Raw genomic sequence first — 21,912 nt, forward strand, 5'->3', positions numbered from 1 at the left:
ACAAACGTGTGACAGTGAGTTACAGTAAACCTTCTGACACAAAGCAGTTTACTTAACTCACCTTGAAATGATGAGGTGTTGCAGTGAGCTTTCACACCTGCATTCAGAAAGGATCTCAAGCCCCCTTGTCAGGGCTGTGCTCTGTGCAGAGGTTTTATACTAAATGTGTTGGGGTCTGAAGGTGGCTTGCTCATAGCTGAAGGTCTTCAAAGCTGCATTTCATCTCTAAATGGCTGAGATTCTGTGAACATTATGGTAAAGAGCCAACAATAAAATAATATTCAGTAGCCTTTCTCTCTGCTGGTAGATATTAGAACTCTTGTTATTTGGAATCACAATGAAAAGCGATATTATACTATTTTTTCCCCTGTTTGAATAAGGACAAATTGAAAACTGACATTTTTTTTTCCCCCTGAAAACAATCATTCCACTTTGAGACCTAAATCTGAAGATTTGTGAAAATGGCTTATTCTTCTGGGCCATGACAACACTATAAATGGAGTTTAATGTACCTGATGTCTGACTGAGGTTCTTGAAAGTCTGGAAAAAACTTTGGGGCTACAGGAATCTCTGCATGATTCACCTCAGAGAGCCATCAAGTATTTTCTTTTAGTTTAAGAGTACAAGAAATTAGAAGACTACTTTTACCAGAACTAATTACATAATCTGCACTGACTAGCTTCTCATTTTTGAGTCTCAAGTGGGCAGAATATGGCTTGTAGAATGCCACAGTTTTTGTCTGGCTTTTATTTTGTAAAAGCACATTTAGAGTAATTGATCACTTTAATAAAGTTAGATTCTTTTTTCATTGGCCATAGACAAAATTAATGTTGAGGACCCTATTATATGATTAATAAATAGCAAAAGATTAAATTTAGAGAGACATGCATGGTTATTCATGGACATGCATTGTTTGAAAATAGTCATTGTTTTTTGTTCTCTAGTCTTACACACATTTCCAAAACGCCACAAGTCTTTAATTCTTAGCACACAGAAGATAGGACATAGGACATGAACTAAATCCCAACTTACAGTGAGGATTTTGTAATCATTTCCTATCAGGCAACCAAGAATGTTAGCACCGAAGCAGTCAGGCCAAAAGAAAGAGAAACCACCTCTTACTCAAGCTCTGAATTTTAAAGCACATCTGTATAAGTATTCAAGGCCAGATTGCATGAGGCTTTGAGCAAGCTGGTCTAGTGCCCATGGCAGGGGGTTGGAACTAAATGGTCTTTAAGGTCCTTTCCAACTCAAACCATTCTATGGTGTTATAATAATCACTCAAAAAAAAAAAAAAAAAAAAAAAGTCATAAAATCCGTGGAAAATCTCTTAGATCATTGGGTCCAACCATTAGTTTAGCAGCTGACACATTCTGTGTGGTTATTCCTGCCTACAATTCATTTAAGGGCAGGAAAATGGCACTTTTTTTTGTACGAGCTTTCATACAAACTCCTCAAATGATGAATGCAACTGAGAATTTGGGGTGTGAAGGGCTGACGGGTTTCCCAGTTGGAGGATACCAGCTTCTCTAGGCTACTGTTTTGAAATGGCCTTACCTTGGTATGGAAATGGAAATCGCTCACATACAGCTCAAAACCAATCACCTGCGGGAATACGTACATGACTCTGGCAGGGTCATGCTCCTTGCAGGTAAGGAACTGACCAGTCCCTGAAGGGCAAGGACAAGGCGTGCAGGCAGGCCAGAGGAAGGCAAACGTGCTCTGCCTCTGCCTCTGGCAGAAACCTACCCTGAAACCTTTGCTTTCCTCTGCCACCAGGCTGACATCTCCCCTGGGCACATGGACTTGCATGGCGGGAACTGTGTGGTTCTGGACATATAAACAGATACAAGGGCTCTTAAACCCCACCGTTTATAGGTTAGTCTGTTGAAAACATGCTTGTTGGAGGTTAAAGGCTTAAATTACCTATGTTGCCAAAAAAGCTATCATGAGTCTGCCAAATTAAACATAAACATTCACCTTGCTGTAAATACTGTGATCAATTGTGCTAAATCCTTCAAATAGCTTTTCTGTAAACAAATATTTTGTTAGCAAGGTTAGAGGTCGTCACTGCTGATACACGGGGATAGATCATTAGTTCTGATAAACTCAGAACTTAGCCAGAAGTTTCATTCTATCTTATTAAATTTTAAAATTAGAACTTGTGCAAACTGAAGCAACTCTTCTTTAGTAATATCTGGGTTTTCTCAGTCACTAAGATTTCTCCAAATTTTGATGTACCAAGACAAATCACTTAACTTAAGGGATGAGAAGACAATTAATCAAAGGAGAACATGATGCCCCATCAATAAATTAAAAACACATTATGAAAATGCATGATCACAAACTGGAGTGCAACTTTTCTTTCTTTTTCCATCTATATTTCCTTTCATAAAGGAAGTAGAAAAATGGTGGCTGAAAAATGTAATTACAATATTTATTATATATCATCATACCAGCTGCAAAGTCTTACCAACACTGTGGTTTTCTGCCCCAGAGAGCTCAAATATACAGTGAAACACACACAGTAGAAATTACTATCTAGCACAGCGTTGGTCAAAACACTAAATTAAGCTTTGATTTTCAGTTAAATGTTGGAAATTTTTTTAAAATGTTAAACAGGAGGGTTAATTTCTATGGTAACTGTGCAGTTTAGAGAAATTATGAAGCCACTGGTTCTTAAATGAAAGGCTCAAATTTCTGCATTAGGTTTCTCAGACTGGCACTCACTTAAGGATACAACTTTCTTAGTTATCTAACCATCTACTCATCAAATCCACCTCTCTCCAATGTGTAGAGAAGGATGCTGTGGGTGACCATGTCAAAGGCTTTATAGGAGTCCAGATACATAACATCTATAACTCTTATCCGCTGATGGAGTCCCTCCAGCATAGAAAGCCACTAGACTGACCAGGCAGGCCTTGCCTTGGTGAAGCCGTGATGGCTGTCCCAAATCCCTGTCCTTCACATGCCTTAATACAGTTTTTGGGAGAATCTGTTCCATGATCTTTCCAAGCAGAGAGGAGAGGCTGACAAGCTGGTAGTTCCCACGACTTTCCTTTCTGTCCTTTTCAGCAATGGGTGCAATGTTTCCCCTTTTCCAGTCACCTGGGGTTTCCCCTGACTGCCATGACTTTTCAAATATCATGGAGAGTGACTTGGTAACTACATCAGCCAATTCTTTCAGGACTGTGGGATGCATCTCATCAGGCCTCATAGACTTACGCACTGGACAATTTGAATATTGCAGTTGATTCTAAGTGATTTAGGAGTTCCCCAAAAATACCATTGTGTCAGTAGGTCTTTTTGCTAATTGGTGCCAAAAACAGTCTGGAGCCTAAACTGTGCACACCTCAGTCCATCCTCTCAAATGAAATTCTGAAGTAAAACCTTTCTGCCACTTTCTTTCTGGTGGTCCTGGTTTTATTTTTGTTAGGTCCTTGTGCTGTTGTCGTTTGCTACGCTCCATGTTTCCACCTTTGCTGAATCTCTTCCATGTGCAGTATCTGCTGAGGAAAGGATAAGCATTCCAATCTAGTCCAAAGAGCTGGAGCAAATAAAAAAATAGTTAGCATTGTCACTAGCTTCTTGATGATCTTTTGACATGCTTGGAATAGTTTACTTAGGCCATGTAGATAAGCAAATAACCTACCAGGTAGTGCATGGAGTTTGAGTGTGTAACAAACAGAAACAACTGATTGTACTTCTGATTAAAGGCAATGAGACAATATCATTGTGAAACAAGAGTGAGATTCAAAAAGGTAATTTCATGTGAAAAAAAGACCGTGTGTGCATTCCAGCAGAATTTTATATTTTGGATGTGAAAATATTAAATTTGTTTTGTATACTTACTAGATGTTGTCTATGGCTTGTTGTCATTGCTAAACCAAACAGCATAGCAATACGACATCTTTTCCATGCTGGGAGAGGAAGTAGATTAATTTATAAGAAATAAATTGCATGAAACTATAAGAGAAATTTTAAGGATTTCCAGCATGTAACACACTGGAGAGAGCTTGTTTTGTGTAGCTTCTAGGGTACATATGAGTGTACATAATGTGTTTTCTTAAGGATGCACATAATGCATTTTATTTGGTTTTCTCATAAATTGAAAAACAGGTCTCTAGTGCTATATATTGTAATCTTTCAGTTTGGAGTTTATTTGGTTGGGTTTGGTTTTTGTTTTTTTTTTTTAATAATCTTTCAACAGAAATATCTCTGCTCTTATAAAATATTCTAGCCTGTGCCTTCACAGTGCTAATTGTTAATTATGTCTTTATGGGTTGTGTGCAGTTTTCTTCGTAAAGCTTTCTTGTATGGTCCCAGTGAGCCACTTTACATACATTAAAAGAGACATATTAGGGGTGGATATGATATGATTCCAGTTTGCATTTGAAAACCTGTATGTGTGGTAAAATTTGTGTTGGGCTTTGAATGGAAGAGTCTGCTCTTATGAATCTGAGAAACATGGCAGGAGTTAAAAGGAGACTGACAGACATGTAGACTAAGCAATGACCTGAACTACAGTTTAATGACTTTTTTTCATTTAATGTAAGCTGCATAGCCCAAGAGCTATCTGTAATCTGAGCTCAGTGAAAGTTTCTTTCACTTTTTTTTCTTTTTTTTTTTAATTTTGGGTAAAGAGGCAGATTTAGTGAAATCAAAACATTTAAAGAATGTGTTTTGCCAAATCTTTCCTTAACAAATGTAAACATTCCAAAAATTCCCTGTGACTTACTTTGACACATTTTTAAAATTATATGTTGCCAGTTGAGAACTGGAATGATTTCACATTTCAGAAAAACATTTAATTTTATTTATTGTCATTATAGAAAAAATATAGCCTCAAACTCAGACCGAGATGCTCTGATTTTCTGGACTTCAAGGGATTTCACAAGAACTTTTCTTATTTGTTTAATGGAAAAAAAAGGATCCAAACAACAACACTTAAGCTTTTTTATGTGGGAACATCTAGTAAGCCAAAGGAATAATGTTTTCATCCTTCTTGACAACCAATTAACAGTTTCACTTCCCTTTCCTCCACGGGTAGGCATGAAATGTAGGTGTCAGACCAGAAGAGCTCCATCAGAGCTCTCTGCAACATGACCATGGGATAATTGACCTTGAAAGCAAGAGCCTTTGACTAAATGATGACATAGCTGTGGAAATCTCAAGCTGCTGAGACAGTTGCAGGCAAGGACGTGCAGATGTAGCAGCAGCTCCTTTTTTTTTCTGGGAAGCCCTTTACTAATGTGAAAATTGGTGACTGAAGATTGAAATGCTGTATTTTTTTAATTTTTTCTTCCTGTTGTGTTCAGTAACTGCTGCCTCTCCCCTCCACCACCTCCCCTGCCCCCCTCCCCAACCAAAAAAAAAGAGGGTTAAAGTTATGCTAGGATTCTGTGCCATGGATAAAATCCAGGCCCCTCCTCTGCAACTTCAAAGGGGCTATTTGCAGTGGAATGAGTGTCATTTGGTGGTGGAAGCAGGAAGCTATTTGAGCAAGAGGCACGGCATAAATGAGACGAGACGGGGGGAGCAGGACCTGAGGACTTGGCGCAGAAGGATTTCCACCTATGAGAGCACGCAGGTTGTTTCAGCTGCTGGGATACAGGAGGCAACTGCAGGGCACTTGCTGCCATCCTGGGAGGAGAGTTCGCTTCTCTTGGCTCTGTGCCCTCTTGCCCTGCAACCCGCACAAGTGCTGAGCCTGGGCACAAGGGCTGATGTTCCAGTTCAATAGCACACAGAGGACCAGCACACTGAAACTAGGAGTATCCCAAAGTTCCCTTTCTCTTGGGAAAATCTGACTTCACCTCCTGCCCTAGCTCATACAATTCTGAAATAAACCACAAAGCCTCACTTGTGCCCTATATAGTTTAATGAGCTGGAAAGAAAAATGCCTTTCCTTCCCCCTGTGAAGTGGAACTTTACTTTCAAAAAGACAAAGGGACCTAATCCTACCACATTCGTTGCTGTGTACAAAAAACCTCACTATATAACTTTTCTTCATCCTCACTCTTGTGTTCATGTGCAGTTTTTTTGGGTGTAACTTATCAAAGTTTTGTTTGCCTTATATTCCTGCAGGCCTCGTTTGGATACAATGCATACTTGCCTTACTTCAGTTCCTGTAGACACTGATGTATTTGATCTGCTGGCCTGAGATACGCATTTCTTTCAGAAACCCCAATGTAAACACTGGAAGTAGTTTATAGCTGTGAATCAGCATCCAATCACCATGATGATTTAAGGCTATGAAGAAGTGACATAAAAAAAACCCCTTGCTCTCCACTCAAGAGTCTTAAGGTGGTTCTCTGTTCCATTCTTGAAGCTACGTTCGGAAATACTATAAAAAAATAACTTCTGGATTTCTTCTTTTATTTTTCTTCTCTTCTGCTTTCCTTTTTTTTTTCAGTTTCAAGCACAGGGAAGTATTTTTTCTTCTGTGTTTTTTGTCTGCCTAGCATATTTGGAGCTGAAAAAGTGTCTTGCTGACAGGATTTAATATGAGGAAGTTTTGCAATATGCTTTACAGCTGTTGTAAAACTTCTTGGTGAATGTCAGAAGGTAACTGCTGTGATAAACTAGTTAGGTATTTTTGGGCATATTATGTGAACAAGATGCTTTCCCCTCAAACAAACCCTTTATTTGGTACAGGGTTCTCTCAAGACATCCACCCTAATTGTTAAAATCTACCATTTAACTAGCAAAGTTGGTTTACACGCACTTTAAAGAAGTGGCAAAGATAATCCTTGAGAATAACATTCTGTTTCCAGTGGTCACCTGCAAATAAAAGGTAATTAATTGTTTCTTTTTATTTTTCAAATGAATTTGTCCTAAAAGTCTGAAATAGTTAAGAGTGACACTGGGCAATTAGAGAAAAGGGTGTTGTGTTTTGCTTTGTTTTCAAAGGATTTGAAGAGCGCAACCTGCTTTTGAACATCTTGTTAGCACATTTCACTGTAGTTGGCAGTTTGTCAAAGATTAAAAAATATGTTTGTTTTAGCTGGCAAAGCTGCTTAGTGTATTGGCCTGAGCAGAGTTCTGAGCATCTGGATACCTGGAGTTTATTACCAGCTGTGTCACTGCTTTGTTGAGTGACTCTGAGCAAGCACCTCTTTGCCTCTTTGCTGCCTGCTTCTCTCCCATGTAGTTTCTTATGTCTAGTCAGCTGGTGAACACTTGGAGCAGACACTTTCAAGAGATTTTTATCTGTACAGCACCTAGCACAGCTGACTCCTATCTCATTTGGGATCTGCAGGTGCTTCAGTCATGCAAGCAGTAGCAGCAAAATTAATAATGTCTAATAAAGTCTTGTTTCACTGTGTTTATGAGAAGAGAATGAATAAAAGATAAATGGAAATGTTCCTTTTTTCCCTCCTTTTTTTTTTTTTTTTTTTTTTTTTTTTTTTTGGTGTGTGTTCTCAGAGTCTTTCCAAGACTGGAAAAGACAAATCTCTGGTTATCCAGGATGTAGTCAGGGAACATCTTTTCTGTGACTCTCACTGTGTGTCCTTGTAGTCACCAGAGTCAAAACAGAAGAAAGTGTTGTTTTTTCACCCTCTTAGACAGGAGTCGAGCAAAACCAGGGGCAGAACTGCAGAATAATTAGTAATAAGCAGTAAATAGCTAGTGATTGTTTTAGTTTCTCTGTAGCTCTTGGAACTCCTATAGCTGCTCCTGGATGTACATGACTAAGCAGTTCCTTGTGCACTTCTCAGCAGCAAACTGCTACTAGTATGGAAAAGTTAGACAAACCCCCAAACTCATGAGTCACTGCTAATATTATGCACATAATCAATAAGGTCCTTGCATGTTATAGCCAGCACATTATTTTCTTTACTTGCCTATCCTCAAATGGGTTTTGATTTCTTCACATATGCTGTTTTGACAACAGTTTCGCTGCATTGACCGAAGCCAATTTGCTCCTTCACATGGGTATGAAGGAAAGTCAAACCAGGCCAGGAGCTGAGCTTGTGGATGCAATTATAAGTGATCAGCAATGTTTTCCTAATCTGCTTTTTTTTGTTGCTCTTTTGAGTACTACAAGCATTTGAGTCTCACTGCATGGTCAGTGCTGTCAGATGAATGTGTTCAACTCCAGTGTGATGTCCTTGTGGCAGTGCTAAACCCAGGTTAGCACTTCCTACGACACGCTGACTTTGCTGGCCAGCAATTTTATACTTCTGCAGCTCAGAGTGAGGGTGAATGTGAAAAATGGATGGCCCTTCACAAAAATGAAAACTGTTTTATGACCTGAACTAAATCTTGAAAACTTGGAAGATTATTTCCTCAGTTCATTCTGAGCATGTGTTTTTCTGAGCTACAGACTTAATTCAGATACCGAAATAAGCAATTAGTGCTTCAAAAGTGTTATGCTGTTAATGATTCCAACAGGATTTTCTGGTTCACTATTTCAAATTAAACGATAAGGGCTTGGAAAGCTAACTCTAGGCAATTATTCCAGAAAATTTTGGACAACATCCTGTAACAATATGAATTATTCAGAATTAACAATCAACTATTCAGTGCAAATTTGGACTATGTCTAGTAAGTAAGATATGAGATCACACATGGAAAGAGTACCAAAGGATAGTATTTGTAAAAATATTCTTAAATGTTCTTAAATTTATATTAACAGAAGTAAATGTAATCTGGACAGCTAATGTTTTCTTATGTTCGCTCCACTTTATTCTGCAGTTTTAGTATTTTTTCAGTTTCGGCTTTTTACAATAAAATGTACACTGGTCCTTTGTTATACTGCATTATAAATTAAATATTAAATTACAAAGTAGATTTAGAAAAAAAAAGTTAAAATGCAGCAGTCAACCAACTGTAGTCCTCTGTGACATGTTAGCCTTGCTTTTACATGCTTGGTCACTTGCAGCCTATTTTACTAATTCAAAGAATTTACAACATGTTTCTCAGCCATTTCCAGGAATTTGAAAGAGCTTGTTTGTTTATTCTCACTTCCAACAGGCCTCTTCACAAAATTCTTCAAAATATACCAAAGACTTTTTCTCCCCTGAAACAAAACTTTAGGCACCTAAAAATAACAATCTTTTTTAATGGGCTAATTAGTGCATCAAATTATTGCTCAGGCCCTTTATCTGAGAGTTTGGGTAAAATCCAAATGGAAATGAGCTTGGCCAGTGCATTTTAACCTACATTTGTCCGCCTCACAAAGTCACCACGCGATTTAGCCCAGTTGGCAGCTCTGGTGCAGAGACAAGCAGGGCTGGCATAGCTGAGATGCTTCAAGAGGGGAGGACTGCAGCACTCTGACAGGACTGTGAACACACACTCTCTCTGCATTTCCTGCTCTGTGCATGCCTCTAGTCCCTGCTCCCACTTCCACCCTGGCAGCAGCATCTGCTGGGATTTGGTTATTTGAGACTTGCAATAAAGCTGATTTTTAGGAAAACAATAAAAGCATCCTAAACATGGACTTGCTGCAAAATGAGTAACAGCCCACTTCCAAAGCAGAAGAGGGATTCCCGCCTTGGTCCCATTATTTACAGCTTGTGGTGTGCCAAGCCAAGCAGTGCTCAAGCACCTCTCTTGCCAGTGTGGCCACTCCAGGAGGCCATTCCCAGGATGTGCACTCACAGTGTGGCAGTGGTGTGAGCACAGTGACAGATGTGTCCTGTTTGGACTCCTGGTCGTGGCCGTGGGCTCTACTTTGGGCACTGGAGTAAGGGTAGCGATGGTTTGACTGCTTTCGCTGCTTCCCAGGACACCCTGATGAGGAGATACAGTATCTCAAGGAACCATCCTGTTACAAAACCATAAAATAAATAAAACAGGATATTTTAGGTTCTGTAGCTATTGCATCACAAAAATGGCTGGAGAAAAGGTTGTGTCTAGAGCCAGCCGTGAAAGAGGGGACTTACATGAACAAAACAGCCTTTTAAAATTCTGCCCTAAGCCACAATTGCATAAACTCTGTGAAATATCAGAGACATTGTAGAAATTCCTCCTTCAGTTACAAATCACTGTGTTTTGTTCACTTTTTTCTGACACCTGATCTCAAGTTCCCTGGGATGTTGTGTCTCTCGCTGACAGCACAGTCCTTGATAAGCTTGATAACTTGTAACACAATAAAATCAGCGAGAAAAAAATAACTGTCAATCTCTCAAGGCCAGGATAAACATCCCTAAAGAATGAGGGGGTGAGGAGGGTAGACACAGCTTTGCAAAGCAGCAAATAAACTTTTGCAGAGCTTTGAAAACAGCTTTTTTTTTTTTTTTTTGAGGGATGGAGGTGAATAAAATCAAAGCCTAAAGGCATTAATAAATTATGTCTCATTACTCAAGGGAGGAAAACTGGTCTTGTGCAACTATATTTTCTCAGAAAAAAACTGTAGATAAGTATTAGCTCTTTTATGACTTGTAAAATATTTGGTAGAAAAAAATTTTGCCTCATGTTTTTATTTGTCACTGAAGACCCATAAATATATTAGAATACCTTTTTTTTAGTCAAACCCTGCAGAATTTTGTCATGCTCCTAAAAATGTCTTGCAAAACACCCATGGAATATGCAGAAACATTTTCATTGACAAAAATCTAGTCAATCCTTCCTATTTATTTTTAATGGATCCATTTTTCTTCTCACTCTGAAAATGTGCTTCGGGAGGGATATTTAGTCTCATACAAGACAGTGAGAAGACATTCCCAAAAGCAGAATAAGGAGGGAAATATTTTAATTTACTATAATATAAAACCATTAGTGAGAAATTTTCCAAAGTTTCTTCTGTTTTCCATTAAAATCCTTCAAAAGAATTAAGTGTTCTATCTTTATATGATAGAATTTGTCACTTCATACTTAGGGCAAGAATATTTGAATAAAAAGTTTATGCTGAAGTAAAAAAATAATACTGACTGATGTATTTCTTTTAATAGCTACCAAGATCATGTAGGTTTAGCAGATTTGGCATACACATTGGAGATGAAAGAAAATTTTTAAAATTATGATTTTAAAAGAACAAAAGTATTTATACCTTTATTTCAATTCAATGAAGGCATAGGAAAACTAACTTTTGAAGAAAGTATTTTCATTATTGTTTAAATTTTTTATTAAATTATATTTCAAAAAGCACCTGGAAAATGACATTTCTTGTTCATCAAATTACATCTTCTGGTCAGAAGTCTTGAATTTGGAATAAAACATATTTATCTCTCACTTATACCCAGCCCTTATTTTTCCCTCATGCAACACAGCCAAGACAGCTTGAATTGATATCCTTGTTCATTTTTCAGCTTCATTAAAAATGTCAGTGTAGGCATTGCAGGGTTTACTTAGTTAACACCTCCCACCCAGGGAGGTACCTGTCAGCTACCTACCTTGTCAGTAGGGTGCTTGAAAAAGCTGGATTAAGACAAGGTAGATGTCACAGCTGAGGTGCTCAGGGAGCTGTTACATAAAACCAGGTATATTTTTCCAGATCCTTGACTTTTTACAGTATTCCTCATTCCACACTCCTTACATTTTCTTTGCAGTCAGGATTGTGCAGCAGTGCAGGAGTTATCCCGAGGAAGTGGGGGATGCTTTGCTAGGGGCACAACGGGCTCCTTAGGACAACAGCTCTCAGTAAAAAAGGTGCCAGGAAGCTCTCTTTTGGCACCCCTTGCAGCCTTATTTTCTGACATTCTGGGACTGTCTCATTAGTATTGTGAATACCTACAAGCAATCACATGTATCCAACACAATTTTGCCTTGAGTGAGAGAATCGTTTTCAAAGCTGAGTCAAGTTATAGCGTAGGTGCATGCGAGAAGGTTACACATCCAGAGCTGAGAAAGTAGGCAAAGGTCTGCACCAGATTCAAGAAATGCAAATCTCATTAAACTGTGAGATACCTCTGTCTTTTAATAGCTAGGTGGCTGACTAGTGTATGAGCTAAAAGAAGACTTCTTGGTACATCTAGCCAAAAAATGACAGGACTATTCATACAGCCTGCTGTGCTCTATGGAAATCCAGTATTTCCAGGGCTGTGAAAGTACTGAGAAATAGTTTGTGTAATCTGATGAATTATGGACGATGGCAGTTACCTGGATATTGGGAAGAGGTTCAAAAGTAGGTTGCAGAAATCCCATTAAGATAAAACCTGGAAGAAAGGAAGAGAAAGAAGTAAGACAAATTTCACTGTTTTCATGATGTCAGTCTCTAGGAATGTTAAGCTTCAAGCAAAAGTTAATTGTTTAAAAGGCAAACATTTAGAGGAGACAACATAAGAACTGAACAAATAAGAAATTACTGATCTCCTCGTAGTAGCAGCAAGTTTTGTAAGCAGGTTTAATAAGGTTTGAGCAGTTATTTTCTATTTCAAGAATCAGACTTAAGGTAAAATGTACTTGAAGCATTTGCATTTTAGAAATTATAGGACCATTCACAATATTGCAAAGAACAAAACATTCCTGCTATGACTGTAACTATGATTGTGCAAAACTTGCTACATTTTTATTGTCCTTGTTATAATCCACAGAACTTTACTAAGAGTTCTGCCCTATTATACATGTTGTCTGTCAGCAGGGACAGTAAATAACATCTAAGTAGTTGATTAAATACTGCTTTGTTTCCCTTAATAGATGCTTTCTGAAGTGACAGCTGTAATCAAGGAGAAGATTTCTGTCTGGACCTTCACTCTGATAAAATGAGTACTAATAAGGGTGTGGAAATAAGGATGTGATGCCCTTTCACTGGAGCAACAAGGACCAGTTAATGTCACTGCATATCACACAGAATCATAGAATTAGTTAGGTTGGAGAAGACTTCAGACATCTTCAAGTCCACCCTACCACCAAACCTTGTCAGCTAGACATGTCACTAAGTGCCACGTTGAGTGTTTCCATAAACACCACCTGGGATGGTCACTCCATCACCTCCCTGGTCAGCCCATTCCAATATCTAATCACCCTTTCTGTGAAGAAATTCCTCCTGATGTCCAAACTAAACCTTTCTTGATGCAGGTTGTAACAGGCCCTTTCAGTCTGTCACTTGTTGCCTGGGAGAAGAGGCTGAACCCCACTGGCATACAACTTCCTTTTGGGCACTTGCAGAGACTAATAAGGACAACCCATAGCCTCTTTTTCTCCAAGATCCCTCAGACTGGAGAACTCATAGCCCCAATTCCCTCAGTAGCTTCTCATAGGACTTAGCCTCCAGGCCCTTCACCAGATTTGTTGTATATGGTGCTTCATGGTATATGGTACCACTCTCTGCAAAGGCGTCAGCCAATGCAGAAAAGTTGTTAATTGCAGGAGGTACACACAGTGTCAATAGTAGTACCAGAGATTGAAGGGTCAATGGCCATGGTCAAGTATCTAGCAAATACTCGTAGAGAAAATTTCAAAGTTACGGTAAACCTCCACTTTTCATGTCAGACCCACAGTATCTTGTCTATGAGAATATTCCTTGTCTGGTGAGCAAAAAGACTGCAATGTAACCAGCAAATCCTATTTCATAGGATGCATTGGCAACAAATGAATTCTATTTGTGACATCTCTTCTCTGCAAAATTTACATATCATCATTTGTCATTTGTGCTTTAAAAAAAATCAAAACTGATGCCAAACCAGAAAGTTATGGCTCCTTATCACCAGCTCAGTTTTCTCAGTGCTGAGAAAAGTCATTTATGTTTTATCCACTTTAAATAGTGTTCCGTAATCATATTCTTTTAATAAGCCAGTGTTCTTTGTTGTCGTATTGCAAATCCTAATAAAATGGTTTAGCTGGGTTTATTCAAAAATGAATTTGCAATGATGCAAACAAATCTAGTTCACATGCTTCCTTATTATCCTCCTAAGTTCTGTACCTTATGATTTGTACTCCCTAGGGGGCAGATTCTCAGGTGATATACACGGGCAAACTGTTTACTTGAATATGATTTCAGTGACTGATATCAACAGAGGATCCTGCCTATATATCAAGTTGCATTGTCCTTTATTGGTTGCTTACCTGACTCATACTTCCAAGGCAAGGAAGTGATAGCATGTGGCTGAGTTAATTATGCAGCCAGAACAAATGAACTAAAAGTAAATTGATTTAGATTTGATATAAGGTAGAAGTTCTTCACTGTGAGGGTGGTGAGACAGTGTTCAAGGCCAGGTTGGATGGGGGTTTGAGCAGCCTGGTCTGGGGGAAGGTGTCTCTGCCCAAGGCAAGGAGGTTGAACTAGATGAGGCCCTTTTCAATTTAAAACATTCTCTGTTTATATACAATTTAAGCTGTAAAATCTGCACTTTGGAAAAGAGCTGATCACAAAGAGTGCAGCAATGAAGAATGTGTCTGTTGGCAAAGTTCCTTTAGTAAACCAGAAGGGCTGGATTCAAGTCAAGAATTGCTTTTTGGGGGAGGTCCTGTGGTGTCTATTAAGCAGGATACATGACCAAAATGGTCCCTTGTGCCCTCCAAGCCTATTCAACTGTAGTCTGTGAATTAATGATAATTGTGAATAATTTATGTAGAAGTATTCTTGCAAGAAGGAGAAAGCAGTAAGGAATAACTTCTGCAAAACAGACTGTACACTGGGCTTGCCTGCTCTTCGTCAAAATTGATGGGAGTGGTGAAAATTTCCACCTTTTTGCAGGTGACTGTATGAGGCAGTGCCCTGTTAGGATCAGCACTGCAATTAAAAGACCCTGCCATATCCACCTTCAAGATTATTTTCAGTTTTGGTTTCCAGTAGCAATCTAAGCTACTGAGTTAAACTCACTTGAAGAAATCAGAATTCATAGTAGACGTTATGACTTTCTCAGTATATTCGAGTATTATCTTTGACTTTTTGAGTGGCATGGATTTGGGAGGGGTTTTTTTTTCTTTTCCTTCCCCCCCCCCTCCCCGAGTATTTGCTACTTGGCTTTGTTAGGAGATGTGGGAGGTTTAGAGGAAAAAGAGAATATTCCAATGTTTGCTTCCCCTGAAGTGTTAATGAATGCTAGAAAATTTGCTATATTCTGTAAGCTTTATATGTTCTCACCCTACTGAAATATAGCACAGAGGCCTTGATAATATCACTAATGATGAATTTGGTCTCAGATCATTATCTAAATGTGTTATTCTGCTGCTTTCCAGTCTTACTTGAATAGTAAGTAAGCTGGTTTCCCAACCCACCCAACCCTTCCTAAGTGACTTAGGAGAAAACAATCTTGCTGAGTTTGCTGCATTGCTTCAGGGAGGGTAAATTTTATAGAGCAAATTATTTTCTATTGGCCTAGAAAAATCCAGTCTGCAGTATCCAAAAGAGAAAAAACCCAAGCAAACAAGGACATCTAAAAGCCTGTGCAGGCATCTTTAACAATTTATTAAACCCATTCTAACTATATATGAATCTGATTTTAAGTCAAGCTCTACTAATTTGAAAATACAATTTTTTACTTTTAAAAATGATCTGACTCCCATCAATTTGGCATTTGATCTCATTAGCAAGCAATAAGAAGGAAAACTGAAGCTTGTGGGCTATCGTACAATTAAGTTATTTCATTTTATTAAGAATGAAGTTACTTGCATATCACATGTCAGTGTTTTTGTGATGGAAAGCATGGATTTTGGGGGACTGCAACATACAGATCAAGTCAGTTCCCTAAAAGTAGGAACTGAAACTTTTAAGAAAAATGGAAGAAAATCAGAAATTCCTGTGCTATTCAGTGTCATGAAGGCCATATTCTGATTCCTCAAAGTTGCTGGCACCCTTTGGAAGGTTGGGATCCCCTCAGCCTCAACTTACAGTGAATCCAAACAGTGGGGATTGAAAAGAAAGGTGTTTGCAGCACTGTGAGGAGGCCCAGCCTTCTTCCTCTACTGTGGGAAGGAAGATCACTGGGGAGATAGTGCAGAGGATGAAGCAGTTTGTGGGGGAAGATGTGGATTCAGTGCATACCTCAGCAACCTCTTTCAACAGGAAATGAAAGCTACCCAGATAAGGTGTTGATTGCCTCACTGACACTGCCCTGGGCTGCAGTTATTGCAGCTCAGGCTATGTGCAGACTTGAAGAGGACTTAAAACAAATTAACTGGGAAAAAAATCCTACCGCACATGAAAATCAATCCCTCTTGTACCATTCCTGCCACAACTTGAATCTAGAGTTCACTGATTAATCTTAAAATGTTGATAGCATCACAAACAATCCCAACAACTTCAGGAATTCAGCAGCTTCATACTTTTAACTAGAGAACAGTTGTGGCAAAGACATGCAGAAAACCAGCACCAACTAGGTCCACACAGGGGAAAAAAATAAAGCTTAATTGGTCTGTTTTGAAGATGGAGTGTAGGGTTTTTTTACTTTTTATATATACCCCTTGTAATGCAGTACTACACTGACTTCACAAGCAATGCTTGAATACTTCAGTACTTTTGGAATTATGGCCCTAAGGAAAAATAAGGAAAAGAAAATCTGAATTTTACCAGCCCCATAACATGATACAGAGAGAAGAAAACCCCAAATAAGAATCAAAATTATGAAAAATATTCCCAGACAGAGCTGTGGTGGCAAAATATAAGTAAAATATTACAAAGTAAAATAGTGATGGAAAGACAGCTGAGTTCACACAGGCATATTAAACAGTGTTGAGTGATAGCTGATAAAAGATCAAGTTCATGTCTTTTTTATTGCTGCAAGCAGAGAACTTAAGATGATGAATCTGACCAAAAGCATCAAAGAGGGCAAAAAGTCACAGGATAGTGTGAGTCATTTGGAGAGTGAGCTTCAAATGCCTCTCCCTCATCCCCCTTGAGAAAGCCAATTAATAAAACCAAATGAGTTTGTGGAGGTATATACAATATGGAAGATTCTATGCAGGTTGAACAAAATAAAGACAAAATATTTTATGTTGGAAGGAGATAAATTTATTTGTAATAAACTCATCATGAGTATGAGCCCAAGCTGGGAAAAGAATTTTTGTAGGATCACTATGATTATTAGTTTCTGTTATTGCAATGTTATGAAACAGCTCTGAGTCTTCAGTCTATATTCTGGGTATAGTTAGAAAGTAAGAGCAATGGGCACATGTCTACTAATATTTTAGTTCAGAGAACATATGGACCTTGGAAGAGCATATTTTCTTTTTCCTCACCTATTGCACTTTGTCTCTCACCATGGAACTGCCTTGGAGACTGTGAAATGGATTCCTTTGGGGTGAAGTGAAACTAAAAGATGTGCTTCTCTAATTACTTTTATTTCTCATCTGAATTAAAATCCCTGAAGCACCTTTAGCATGGATGTTGGACTCTCAGCAACAAGTGGTACTCTTTCTGGCCCATACCACTTATTGCTATAGGACCCAACGGAGTGTAGCTCTTTTCACCTAGCTTTAAATGTCTTGATGCAGGCAGCTGCAACCATTAGAAGGAAATAATGATTCCAAAGGTGTGATTTATCAATTGGAAAGATACGGTCTCTGCTCAGATGAATCATACTCTAACAGCTACCATTTTCTCTGCACACACAATGAGAAGAGTCTAAATAATGAAGTTCTGGGTAGAGGTTCACTCAGTGAACCCTGGTTAGTTTGAAATGATGGTATTAGCAGAGAATAGGGGACAGATTCACAAAGAAATGGCTTCACATTTCTGAGACCACCTTAACTGACCTGTGCTGGAGATGGTACTTGGCCTCGTTATTTTTAAAAACCTAATCAAATAACCTCTCTTTATCCACAGTAATTATTAGAATTATTTAGTTGGCTGCTGTATTATGGTAGCTTAGTCTTTATTTATGTTATACAAAAAGTTTTTTTCCTTTGAATTGCAGGCCAGAACTATCACTGACACGTCTCTTTATTTTCCATTAAGAGGAATGTCTCAATTTTTCCCAGCATTGTACAATTTTGAAAATACTTGCTCTTTTGCATTCTTTTCATCACTGAACTTATTATGAACATATGTTATTCATTGAATTGCACTATCTGTACTCTATGATATCAATTTTTATTTGTCAAGCAGTATTTAGTGAGGTCTTTTATGAACAAAAAACAATCTAGTGACCTGGATGCAGTATCCTTGTAAATATAAATACAGACCTGAACTAGGAAAATAAAATTACACCTACAGTTTCTGAAATTGTTGATTTTAAGTTAATTAGAAAAAATATGAATGATGCAATTAATGACTTCTTTCTGTTTCCATGTGTCAGAAATACTGTTAAAAAGTACAGAAATATTCATCGTGTGTCACATTAAGTGTGTTTTTTCAAACTATATGGAAACAATAACAGTAACACTTTTAGAGTAGATATCTATTTGTTTGTTTTTTATTTGCAATGAGTCACTGACTGAGGAGTCTCATTTGCATTATATTAGTCATTCATATTTGTATTTTAAATACAAATTTCTGCAAAAGGTATCAAGAATTTTGGCACTTGTTTTGATCAATATTCTGAAGAGGAAATTGAGGCACAGATAAAAGTAAGCAAATCTCATGGACTCTACCTTAAGTCCTTTCTGTCCACATAACTTGATTTTATAGAAAGGAATTGCAATTTACAGTGTGGCAGTAGGTACAATGACTAAATAAAACTGATAAAACAACATTTTCATGCAGAGAGTTTCAAAAAACTGCACTGGGAAATCCAGCTGCCTATGATTTAACCTCTTCAAAGTTAAAGACCTATTTTAGTAAATCCATTTTATTAATATGCATCCCAATGCCTAGGCAACCTTTCTGTGGCACTGCAGAGGCAGAACAAAATTTTAAGAAGTGCAGTCAATGTTTTTTGGAGGAGAATACCTGTAAAGAAACAAGGCATAGCTGGAAGGACATTTTTCAGATTCTGGGCTGAAGAAAGCTAAGAAAACTCACAGCAGATGGCTAAAGAAGATTGTAATCATACTTAGCATTTCTCACTTCACAACTTCAATAGCCGTTTTGTGCCAGGGAACCCGGATGTCCTTTTAATCCTGCTCATCTTTCTCTTTCTCTTTCTCTTTCTCTTTCTCTTTCTCTTTCTCTTTCTCTTTCTCTTTCTTACTCTTCCAGAGATTGCCAGCCTGATTCAGACAGTGTTGCAAAACTACAGTCCCAAACAGACTGTTGCTCTTTCTGGCTATCCCACCACAAAGAAATTGGAGAGACCTGTTTCTTCTGCCACGTCTGTTTCTATGCCACCTGATGTACTTTCCAAGATCTGTTTTAAATTTAGAGCTTTGTAAAGGAACCACGAGTCTTAAAAGCTTCCTTAATGCATGAAAATTTTAGAAAAGAACTTATATTCACTGATGAGTCTTTAAAAAAATGTCTCTTCAGGGATCCAGGTTTTATTTTGAACTAGATCTCAAGCTAACACTTTTATGTCACCTAAAGAAACAAGTCCAGCTTAACATATTTTCCACTTCAACAGTAATTTAATGATGAACAGCACAGTTTGTGTGGACTTTGCAAAGGTGTAGGATCTAGCAATGAGGAAGTAAATTCTTACGGTTAGGACTATGAAACTTAAACCATTATGAATATAACTCCTTGGGGCAGGCAACCAAGGAGGGGAGGGGAAACAGCTGAGAAGAACAATTTTTATGACTGATTCAAAGTCTGTTTTAAAGGGCATTTATTTTGAAAGAGGCATCTTTGAAAAGGTGTGCAAGGAATTCACACATTCCTGGTGCAATGTATTCTGAAAGTATGAGGTGCCAAATGCAAATCCAGATGGTGAAAGCGGTACTATAAATGGAGATTCAATGGGGACACTTGAGCAGTACACAGACAGCATACACAGAAAATAAAGAAATTTATGTTCTAAGAAAAAGGAAGAAAAAGTCTTTCTTCCCCTCTCTCCACCAAAGCAGGAGGTGGCATCCCTAGAACACCAAAATGTGGTCAACATGGGACATGACCCATGGTGTATGGTTCTGTAATGCAAGGTGAAATTCTCTGGCTCTGTCTCCTGTTTACTCCATTCCATGCAGAAAATAAAAAATAAAATAAAATAGATAATAAATAAAATGCATAATATAAACACTAAACTAATATTTGTCTGCCACCAGCTGAGGTACTCAATCTCCAATGTTTCACCTGAAGCCAACTGTGTTTGATTCTGGTTTATTTGCTCCCCAGTCAGAAGTGCTTAATACTGCAGCTTTCTACCTGTGTCAGACCTGTGTAAGAGTGTTCTAAGACTCAGAGTCTTTTCTTCCTGATGTCCTTCAGCACTGCAGCTGCATATTAGTATCTAAAGCAATCTCCACCTGTGCAGTAACAGAGCTCATTCTACAAGCTTTTTAAGTACTTTAATCTAGCACCTTGGTGCTTGGATTTAGAGATACACTTCAGAAGATTGCTAAATTTCCTCAAAACACTCAATCTGAATGAAAGAAATGTCTTGGTCTTGAAGTGGGCTTTATCCTGAGAGTGATGACATTTGCTTTAATGCAAAGCCTACCTTTGGGACTGTGGGTTGCTGCTTAGATGTCACCTAATGCTTTCTTCACTGCACATATTAGAGGACTTGAGGTCTTCTCTTTTGCCTTAAATGTGTCTTTACTGCTGTGCCCATGTGCAATGTCCCAGAAGTACACCAGAAACAGAGAAAGGTGAAAAACATCTTGCAATATTAATTATAGCAACTAACTTTGGTCTGGTCTGTGAATAATTTTCCCTTGGCTTGTGTGGCCCTTTTGCTCATGGGATGTCTGAGAATGTCATTGTTGTCAATGCATAAGGTGTAATAAAAATTAAACATTTAAGATGTCATTTTATTGTAGGTATCCAGAGAAACTGTATTATTTGAAGACTTCACCGTTGCATAAAATTTTGATCTTTATATAAACACTATAAAAAAGAAGCACTTTTAAAAAATGCTTTGTAAAAGATTGACTTTTTTTAGTGATAATCTTGTTCAATAGAGAAGAAGAAAGCTATATAAGCTCTGAATTGCTGGGTAAAATGCTCTGGAAACAAAACGCATTTATCATAGGCAGTAAAATAATTTTGATTTAAATACTGCAGTTATATATAGCAAAATGTGATGTTTGTGTGTCAGATTTCCTCAGCAAAGTAAGAGGATTTCCTCACAAAATTTTAGAAAATTGTTTACTAACCCAGACATCTTTCTTTTATTTCTATTTCTTTTATATCAAATTAAATTTACTTCCTTTATTTTGAGCAAGACAACCTACAAATGAATTAAGAATAAAAGCAAAAATTTATTTTGGTTTTTGGATAATAGATACCAGTTTCTTTGTTAATTTAATGTGTTTACAGGACATATTGTTAAATATGGTTCAACAGAATCAAAACAAATTACCTCAAGAGTATATTTTTTCATATTTTAAAGTACATCTCTTTTGCACAAGCCTTGACACAAATTCTGATACATAAACCACACATTTTGTATCTGCTGAGTTGCATTTATTGTTTAGATTTAAGGGCTTAAGGTCTTCAGTTGTACTACATCCTGATACTCCTCCTACTTTACGGAGCTAATACGGCATGGAGGACTTTAAGTACAAAAATCTCCTGGGTTATGCATGTCAAGACCCACAAATATATACCTCTAATTGACCATAAGTTTACAATCTGTAAGAGAAAAATTACTTAGTTGCATCTGGACATTCTTTTCATAGTTATAAAACCTGACCAATATTGACAAGTTGAAACACATAGAAACGAAGATATTAGATTTATGTATACTGATTTTGTGAAGTTGAAAATTTCTCCTCTCCTCTCCTCTCCTCTCCTCTCCTCTCCTCTCCTCTCCTCTCCTCTCCTCTCCTCTCCTCTCCTCTCCTCTCCTCTCCTCTCCTCTCCTCTCCTCTCCTCTCCTCTCCTCTCCTTTCCTCTCCTCTCCCTCTCACAACAAATAGACCCAGCTCTTCCAAAGATTCCCTTCCCCTTCTCCTGGATCCCAATATCCAAATTCTACTACTTCTTTCCTGCTTGAACTTTTTTCCAGGTCCTGCAATGTTGTCATAGGTCTCTGTGAAGTAGCT

General features: G+C 38.0%; 1 long non-coding RNA gene across 5 annotated transcripts in view; it reads left to right on the forward strand.

Moving 5' to 3' along the window:
• Positions 1-21,663, forward strand: part of LOC104691267 — a 78,210-nt gene extending 56,547 nt beyond the window's left edge. For 4 of the 5 annotated variants that reach the window (XR_005604287.1, XR_752122.4, XR_005604286.1 and 1 more), the window contains one exon: positions 6,088-7,367. This is a non-coding gene — a long non-coding RNA (uncharacterized LOC104691267). Of the gene's footprint in view, positions 1-6,087; positions 7,368-18,967 lie in introns of those variants that run through there. The other variant, XR_752118.4, reaches the window with a different exon arrangement.
• The last annotated feature ends 249 nt before the right edge of the window (positions 21,664-21,912 follow it).

This window comes from Corvus cornix, chromosome 3 (genome assembly GCF_000738735.6).
Source record: "Corvus cornix cornix isolate S_Up_H32 chromosome 3, ASM73873v5, whole genome shotgun sequence".
NCBI classification, from domain to species: Eukaryota; Metazoa; Chordata; class Aves; order Passeriformes; family Corvidae; genus Corvus; species Corvus cornix.